Source organism: Odocoileus virginianus, chromosome 16, assembly GCF_023699985.2.
Source record: "Odocoileus virginianus isolate 20LAN1187 ecotype Illinois chromosome 16, Ovbor_1.2, whole genome shotgun sequence".
Classification (NCBI taxonomy): Eukaryota; Metazoa; Chordata; class Mammalia; order Artiodactyla; family Cervidae; genus Odocoileus; species Odocoileus virginianus.
The window spans coordinates 16,512,783-16,522,686 of NC_069689.1; positions in this window are offsets into that span (position 1 = coordinate 16,512,783).

The following is a 9,904-nucleotide window of genomic DNA, read 5'->3' on the forward strand; positions in this document are numbered from 1 at the left end:
GCAGTGGTGGGTCATGGCTGGTGTTTTTAGGGGACGCCCAAAAAGCTGGTGTGGCTAAAGCACAGTTGGTGGAGGTGGGAGAGAAGCGGGAGAGGAGTTCACTGGAGCAGGTTGGGTGGGGCCGTGTCGGGTATTTTAAGGACTTTGGCCTTCACCCTGAGTGACCTGGGCTCCCTGGAGGATTTGGAGCACACGTTGAGCCAGGCTCACCCTGGCTGCCGTGATGGGAATAGACTTGGGAACAAGGGCAGGACCCGGAGGCCAGCTAGGAGGCCATTGCAACAATGCAGGAAAGAGGGCGTTGGTGCAGACCAAGCTGGGGGCCCTGGGAGTGATGAGCGGTGATGAGCTTTGTCTGTATTATGAGAGCAGACTCTCTGGGTTTGCTCATGGATTAGCTGTGGGGTGTGAGAGAAAGAGAGGATCTGGAAAGGCTCTAAGGGGACTTCCCTGGTGGTTCAGTGGCTAGGACTCTGTGCTCCCAAGGCAGGGGGCCTGGGTTCTAGATTGGGGAACTAGATCCCATATGCCACAGCTAAGATCCTGCATAGCCAAATAATATATATTTTTTCTTTTTGGTAAAAAAGAAAGGCTCTAAGGTTTGATTCAAGCAGCGGGAAGGGTGGAGGCCCTCTGGGCTGAGATGGAGAATCGGTGGGGGGATCAGGTCTGGAGTGCGGATGCATATACTGAGCTGAGATGCTGGGTGCGTGTCTCCTCGCTCTCTCCTTGTCCAAGTGTACTCAGTCCCACAGCCTGGGGGTGACTGATCAGCTGCCCACCCTGGGATGGCCCAGCCCCGACAGCCCTTAGCTGCTCTGCTGCTGCGTCCCGTCGGAGGCTTGGGCATCTCCGATGGGTTTTGAGAGCCTAGGTCCCCAGTGCATCAGGAGGCCGCTCCCTGAAGCTGGTCCCTCTGTCACTCCCTTGCCTCCTCTCCCCCTGTTTCTTCATGTGTTTAATCTTTTCAACACAGACGAAACCTTCCTTGACATGTGTGGAGGCTGCTCCTGCTTGAATGGAGAAACAGGGTGAAAACACATCAAACTATCTGAACCACATTAAAAAGCGGGGCGGGAGGGTAACATGATAGCACGCACTTGGATCACTGAATCCTGAAACCAGCTGTGCACAATCACGTTTGGACGTGGGGGCTTGAGTTTTTATTTGGACAAGGTAGTGATACTGCTAAGTACTCAAAGAAAGATGGGGGTGACATTTTTCTTTCCAGGATTGCCTTAACATTTAGCTTGGGTTTCAGCCGCCTCTGACAGAAAACCCACAAAAGCAATGGCCTAAACATGATGGAGGCTTTAGTCTTGTCTCTCTCTCTCGAGAGGCCATCGATCCGGGTCAACTGGGCAGCTTCCGCGCCTCCTGCTGCCCCTGGTGTTCTAGCTGTGTCATACCCAGACTGCCTAACTTGTCTGCATGGTCCACGATGGCATCTGTCCATCCAGACCACGCATCTGTGTCCTCTGCGGCAGAATGGAAGGAGAGGAGAACTGGGCTGCCCCCTCCTATAAGACTTCCCGGAAGACCCACACGACACATCAGCTTTTATCCCATTGTTCGTGCTGAGTCACAGCGCAGCTGCCAGGGAGGCAGGAAGTGGGTCCTTCGGCTGAATGCTGTGCTCAGTTAATTGCCAACAGGAAGAGACTGTAGGTCGGAACAGGCAACTAGCAGTGTTGGTGACATTTGACCCAGTCCTGGTGGTCCAGTCGGGCCAGATGTGGGCAGTTTCTTCATTATCAGTCTTGAACAGAGGGCCTACTGGGTTTCATGGGGGCTCAGTATCACTGTAAAGACAGGAATGAGATCAAGTCCATCCTCGGAAAAGGCTCGTGGAGGACCTGGAAAGGCGAGCGATGCTTACGGAGTCCAGCCACCATTTCTTGAGTGCTCGCCCAGGTCCTGGACGAGGGCCTCACTGAATGATCATAAAACTCTCAAGACATCCCATGCGGAGGTGGCCACGTCCTGCTCATGAGAAGAGGCAGGGAAAAATGAAGGTGGGGAAAATGAGTTTTTTCACAAGCTGCCCAGCAGAGTTACAATACGAACCTGGGGTCACCAGACATTCCCCATCATATCAACCTGCCTTCTGTGGCCCCGAAAGTGACCCCTGAGAGAAAGTGACCCCCCAAGAGAACATGGACTGGGGCACAGGGTCCAAAACTGCTCCCAGACAGAGCTCACAGAGGCCCAGGGGGAGAGAGCAATCACCCGTTCCGATCTGAGATGCACGTCCTGCCATGGGGAGAAAAACAATAGGGGAGCTTCTCTGGGCACTCTGAATCAGGGGTCACCTCTCCCAGGGACCCTAAGCAAGTCTCAAATGTGAAATAGAGATAATAACAACCCCAATGTGAGGCCTGAGATGACCTACTGTCTGTGAAAATACCCAAGAAAGAACCCGAAATAAATGTGCACGGTTTTATCAGGAAAGCATCCTCCTTCCTTTGTCTCTTAAACAACAGAATCCTAAAGGCCCAATTATTTTTTTTAGAACTCGGCCCGGTCCTACCCGATATTTATCATCAGCAGACTCTTTGGTGCCACTGCTGTAAACCTCGAGATGTCCTGATAGTCTCGAATGTTCTAGATGGAGCAGCATTTCTACACTACAGTTCTCTCTGGCCCTGGGCAGCAATGTCCCAACCACTGAGATTTGGCACGAAGGGGCAGAGTTAATTAGCATGAGAGCTGTGCCTCTGCCGACAGAATCCTTGTGTTAAGTCAGTCCTACTGGGTTACAGCAGCCCATCTGTAGTAACCACACACACACAAACCTAAAGTCTGAGTGTAGTATTTAATCTCATTCCTGTCGATTGATTGTCTATTCAAGGGTGGGGAGGTAGGCCTTCCATACAAGACTGTTCAATGAAGAAACTGCCCACATCTGGCCCAACCTGACAACCAGGACTGGGCCAAGTGTCACCAAAAGGTCAAATCACCTTGCTGGGCAGTCACTACGTTGTGTCCGACTCCACGACACCGTGGACTGCAGCACACCAAGCTCCTCTGTCCTTCACCATCTCCCGGAGTTTGCTCAAACTTGTTATCTGTTGAGTGGGTGATGCTATCCAACCATCTCCACCTCTGTCGTCCCCTTCTCCTCCTGCCTTATTCTTTCCCAGCATCAGGGTCTATTCCAATGAGTCGGCTCTTCACATCTGGTGGCCAGAGTATTGGAGCTTCAACTTCAACATCAGTCCTTCCAATGAACATTCAGTGTTGACTTCCTTTAGGATTGACTGGTTTGATCGCATAGGTGCCATTTAATGGGAAATTACTCACTAAGCAGTAAAAACTTAGTCTCTGGAGACTGTGGGAGGGTCTGATACCCCTTGTAGAAATGTGCACCTGCAGATGGAGACTGGGGAGGAGTGTGGACAGGAGCCCTGCCCATCTGAGCCGAGTTCCCTAAAATCAGAATCTATGGGGAGAAACTCTCAGCCTTTCCAAGCTTTCTGAAATGAAGGACCTTTTAAAAAATGTAGTTATTTCTAGTTTCTCATAGACCACATTTTGTAAAATGCAATACACATTATCTCAGAAATGATATTAAAAATGACATGAATAATACAAGTCATGATTTTTTTTTTTTTGCCACGCCATGTGGCTTTTGGGGTCTTAGTTCCCCACCAGGGACTGAACCTGGGCTCTTGGCAGTGAAAGTCCAGAGTCCTAACCACTGGACCACCAGGGGATTTCCCCTAATTTCTTATCAAATGTAACAGACATAAAATTATCCTGTAACATCCCTCAAAGATGAATTTACCTCTTTGTGACTCAGGGACCTGCAGGAAGCCAGAGACAAACCCCTGAGTACCATTGCCTGAACCCAACTACACCTCCAGCCTTCTAAAAGGAAATGATCATCTTTGTCTTAAGGCAACCACAGTAATTTTTCATTAATAGGCACCACTTATCTAAACTTCTGAGTCACAGCTGACTGGTTTATTTTCTAATAATTTTCCATTTCCTTGCAAGGAGTATAAGGTCCTCGCAGATATGTGGTCTAATTTTGTTTTGAGGGTATCTTGCCAAGTTTTATAAAGGCATGTGGTATTTCTTATTTGACTGATACAGCTGGACTGAGATGGGTCATCTGAGTTGATGAGGAGGCGGGAGGAGAGGCAGCCCCACTGGATCACACATTTGAAGTGGCCATCAGAACAAGCCCAGCCCCACCAGAGCTGCCCAGAGCTGCCCATCCACTGCCGGAAATGGATGATGAAAGACTCATGGCAGTTTCATCCTAACAAGCCTTACCGGGTTCTGCTCTGAGCCTCCACTGAATTCAGGTCTGACAGGCAGGCTTGTCCACCACTAGAAGAATTACTGCTGCTAGGGCAAGGCTCTGTCTAGGGCCTCTGGTTATCAGAGATGTGGGAGATTTTGTCCAACAGTCACCCATGAATGACACAGGTGAATGCCTGGCTTCAGTAAGCCCACATCCTCTAGCATCGTCAAGGCACCAAACATGACCAAACCAAATCAGGTTTCTCCCCTCCTCTTAAACACTTAGGGAAGCCCTGGACACCAGTTGGGAAGGGGGTCAAATTCCGAAACATCCTATGTACAGAAGGTGAAACGGTAACTGGCATTGCACTCCAGGGACCAATGAGACCTGTAACCAGAGAAGGACAGACCACTGCATAGATGCTATGGGAAAATATTCAGTTTTTCTAAATCTATCAAAAAATGGTAGATTTCACTTTTACCATCTATGTGATAAGTAGGATAAAAATCTAGGCTTCCCTCCCCTAGCACATTCTGTAACTCATGTTTCAAGGTCACTAATAGTAGTACTGTTAGTCGCTCAGTCATGTCCAACTTTGTGTGACCCCATGAACTGTAGCCTGCCGGGTTCCTCTGTCCGTGGAATTCTCCAGGCAAGAATACTGGAGTGGGTTGCCATTCCCTTCTCCAGGGGATTGAACCTGGTCTTCTGAATCACAGGAAGATTCTTTACCATTTGAGCTACAGGGAAGCTCTTCTTCAAGATGACTACTAGGAACTAATTCATCCCTGGGTCCATGGCCCAATAGGTGTGGTCTTCACATCAGTTAGGGATTACATTCAGCTGCATGTTATGGAACTCTGATGCTTTCACCACACAGGGTTCATTTTTTTCACACAGGACATTAAAGCAGGTGGCCCAAGGTATAGTGGCTCCATGATGCCACCAAAGGCTCAGATTTCTCCCGTCTTCTGTTCTGCCATCTTAGCATGTGGCTTCCCGCTTGTGGTCTCTTCTGGTCACAAGATGGCCTCTGCAATCCCAGCCTCACATTTCTGTGCTAGGAAGGTAGAAGGAAACTACACAGAAAATGTAAAATAGCTCCCATAGACGTTCCTGCAAGAACCATTGACCAACACTGTGAAACAGGAAGCCCTGTGCTGCAAGGGAGGTTGGGAAGTGTAGCTCGGTAGCTAGGAATTTTGCTGCCCCATGAGAAAGAAAAATCTGTTGTTAAAAAGGGAAGAACGAATCCTGGGGAGGCAGCCAGTCCTGTCTGCTCCAGCCTCCTCTTCTCCATCTTGGGAAGTGGATTTAGCTTGTTGTTTTCCCAGTGGAACAGCTGATAAAAATGACCATTAGTTAAATATCTATTATATATACACATACATATATATTAGAGATATATCTTTCAAAAAAAACTTTTGTCTGTTCATGTCTGATTTTTCTTTTTCTTTTTTTTTTCTGATTTTTCTTTAGAGTTTTTGGTCTTCTCCTGCTCGATTTAAAAAAAAATCTTTTTTTTACCTCATCCCACAGTACTGTGGGACCCTAGTTCCCCAAGGAGGGATTGAACCCATGTCCCCTGCATTGGAAGGCAGAGTCTTAACCACTGGCTCACCAAGAAAGTCCCTAAGTATCTATTACAAACCAGAAAGTTTGTCAGACCCTTTATGTTCATTTTCTCCTTCAACCTTCACAGTAATAACCTGGGAGGTAACTTACTATCATTTCCATTTTATAGACAAATAAATGGAGGCTGAGAAATATCAAGTACCTCATCCAAGGTGGCACACAGGAAACTGATGACAAAATCTAAATTTTAATCCTGATGTCTCTGTCCCTAAAATCTAACTTTCTACTGTAGCTCAACATACATCTTGATGATTGTCTCAGAGGAAGGGCTGGGACTGAAAGATTTTCTTGCTGAAGCTTATTCTAAATTCAGCATCTTTTGTATCCTGGCTATTTTCCTCTGTTGCCTGTCTCATGGGTTAACCTCACTAATATTAAAATAAATAATCTGGTACCCAGACTCAGATGGACACCTGCATTATTTTGGTTTCCAAAGACATTTTTGTAGCTAGACTCCTGTAAATGCAAGTGCCTAAAAGTTCACCTGTCTCTTGGAGTCCAGTGAAACCTGACTGTTAAGTACATTGATCAGTCAAGAGTCTTCATTCCAAGCAAGAGAGATTTATTCTGGATGATTAAGGAGAAATAATTAAGATGATAGGGACAGAGTAGTTAATGCTGGGGAGGGGGCAGAAATGGTGTTGTTTGTTTATTCCATTTATATAATTAGCTATAAATTCTTCCAAAGTAAACTAAATAAGTAAATAAAAGGACATGGGCTTGTTCATAGAACTGTTGGGAAAGGTAGAGAACCAGATTCAGGAGGCTAAAGCTTGGATGCTCAACATCCCAAATCCAATGAGAAAATCCTGCAGGGGTCCTGTCCCAACAAGTCCCGAGGAAAGACTCAAGGACCCACCTTGTCCTTCTCCTCTCCTCTCCTCTCTCTCCCCTCTCCTCATCTCCCTCACTGCCTGTTCAACGCCAAGAGCTCAGCTTTGCAAGCCCCCACCACAGTTGCCTCTCAAAGCCAGATATCCCCATCACCACCAAGCTGGCAACACAAGAGCCTGTTTTCTCACTTTCCCACTTCCAAATGGATGTACCCATGCTATATACTAGCTTCAATCTGAGTTCTCATTCTTATATTGGGAGGCAGGGCTTTAAAGGCAGGATTTTCCCTAGGTGTAGAAAGACCGTTCAAAAGATGATGGATCGGTAACATAAGGGATCCTTGCAGTGATTGAAATTTTCTGTATCTTAACATGTCAATGCTAATATCCTGGTTGTGATCCTGCACCACAGATGTGCAGGATGTTACCACTGGGAGAAACTGAGTGAAGAGTACAGAGGGCCTCTCTGTATTATATCTTACAACTGTGTGTGAGCCTATAATTATCTCAAAATAAAAGTTTAACTGTAAAAGGCATTAAGAGAATGAAAAGATAAGCCACAGACTGGGGGGAAATGCTTGAAAAACATATCTGATAAATGATTTGTATGCAAAATATACAAAGAACTCTTAATATTTAGTAAGAAAAAAACTTAATTGAAAAAAAAAAGATCAGAATGGACACCACAAATGAAGATGTATAGATGGCAAATAAGCACATGAAAAGATGCTCAACATAATATGTCATAGTGAATTGCAAATTATAACACGAGATACCATATACCCCTTTTAGGGTGGTTGAGATCCAGAACACTGACATCACTAAACACTGGCAAGGATGTGGAGCAACAAGAATGCTCATTTGTTCTGGTGGGAATGCAAAATAGTGCAGCCACTTTGGAAGACAGTGTGGCAGTCTCTTACAAAATTAAATATAGTCTTACCACAAGATTCCAAAATCATGCTTCTTGGTACTTACCCAAGTGAGCTGAAAACTCATGTTCACCAAAAAAAAAAAAAAAAAAAAAGCACCTGTGCATGAATGCTTATAGCAGCCTTATTCATAATTGCCAAAACTTGGAAGCAACCAAGATATCCTTCAAGAGGTGAATGGATGAAGGAACTGTGGCACATCTAGTCAATGAAATATTATTTAGCAATATATAGACATGAGTGGGAATTCCCTGGCAGTCCAGTAGTTAGGACTCTGCACTTTCACTGCTGAGAGCCTGAGTTCAATCACCAGTTAAGGAACTAAGATTCCAAGATCCCACAAACCAAGAGGCATGACCAAATAGGGAAGAAATGAGCTATCAAGTCATGAAAATATAGGGAGGATTCTTAAATGCATACTGCTAAGTGAAAGATGCCAGAGTAAATAGGCCACATACTGTATGATTCCAACTACTATTTGACATTCTGAAAAAGGCAAAACTACGGAGACAGTAAAAATATCAGTTGTTGCCAGGATTCACGGGGAACGGTAGGAGGGATGAATAGAGGGAATATGGGATTTTTAGGGCAGTGAAACTATTCTGCACGATAATGTAATGGTGAATATCTGACAATATACATTTATCAAGACCCATGGAATTATACAACACAAAGAGCAAACCTTATGTAAACTATGGTTCCTGGATTGTAACAAATAGAAGCAAGATGTCAATAACAGGGGAAACTGTGGAAGTGGGGAGTAGGGTATATGGGAACTCTTTGTACTTGTCCCTCAATTTTTCCTTAACCCAAGACCTGCTCTACAAAATAAAGTTTACCAATTTTTAAAAAAGTTTAATGACAAAAAAGATGAGGGACAGCCATGATTTTAATAGGGAGTTATTACAGAATTACCTAGAGAGGTTAGAGGGGTTCAGCATTAGAGGCTTAGACAATCTAAACCATCAAGCCACATAAGAGGAAGCATGAATTGTAAATAAATACCAGGGTGGAAACGGCAACCAAAGAAATGTAAGTTACAAGTATTTAATACTACTTTAAGCACACTAAATGAACAGAATGTAGATAATGGTTGCCAAATTAGTAATACAACTTCAAATATGCCCCGGTGCTCACCAACCTCTGAAGAATGTGACAGGATAATACCTAACCAGTGGCAGTTAGGTAGGTACTGGAGAAACACTTTGGCTTGTCAGTAGTGAGCAAAGGCCATACAGATAGATGCTCATGCCCTTTAACCAGGAAATTCTAGAAGTTTATTCTAAAGAATGATTCCTGAGGACCTATTTCAACAGAAGTTAAAAATCTATTGTGGTATATTACTACTCAGGAAAAATGACCTAGTATCTCTAAAAAATTGATGGCATTTTAAAAAGCAGGTGTTGGAGAGATGTTACAGAATAAAAGAGACATAAGATAAAACACCCAAATGCAGTGTATGGAGTTTGGACTCCATTTGAATGAACAACTATAAAAAGCCTATGGGTATTTTTTGGATATTGTTGTTGTTATTTAGCTTTCTAATCATGTCTGGCTCTTTGCAACCCCATGGACTGTAGCCTGCCAGACTACAGGGTCCAATAGTAGGACCTGTCCATGGGATTTTCTGGGAAAGATTACTGAAGTGGGTTGCCATTTCCTTCTTCAGGAGATCTTCCCGACCCAGGGATCGAACCCATCTCTCCTTGTCTCCTGCATTTCAGGTGGATTCTTTACCACTAAACCACTGGGGAAATTTTAATATGGACTGGAAACTAGGTGATATTAACAAACTATTAGTATTGTTCTGTATAAAAATGGCAGACAATTAGATTTTAAAAAGTCAGTATCAAAGAGCATTGTGAAGTATTTATGGATAAGATATCATGCTAAAAATAACCCAGCTTTTATGTATGTACACCGTTGGCCTTCTGTATCTGCAGACTGAACCAAATGTAGGCTGAATTTCATCTGTGGTTCGTTGAATCCACAGATGTAGAATCCATGGATACAAAGGACCACTGAACTACACCATTTATACAAGGGATTTGAGCATCTGTGAAATTTTGTATCCATGGGCATCCTAGAACCAATTCCCAGCAGACACCATGGACTGTATTTTACCACCATTTTTTTTTTTAACTGGGGGTGAGGGTGGGGAAGTGCAGGCTGTGGGGAAGTGAGCAGTATGAAGCAAGAATAGACAATGTTGATAATGGTTGAAGATGTATAATGGGTACATTGAAATTCAC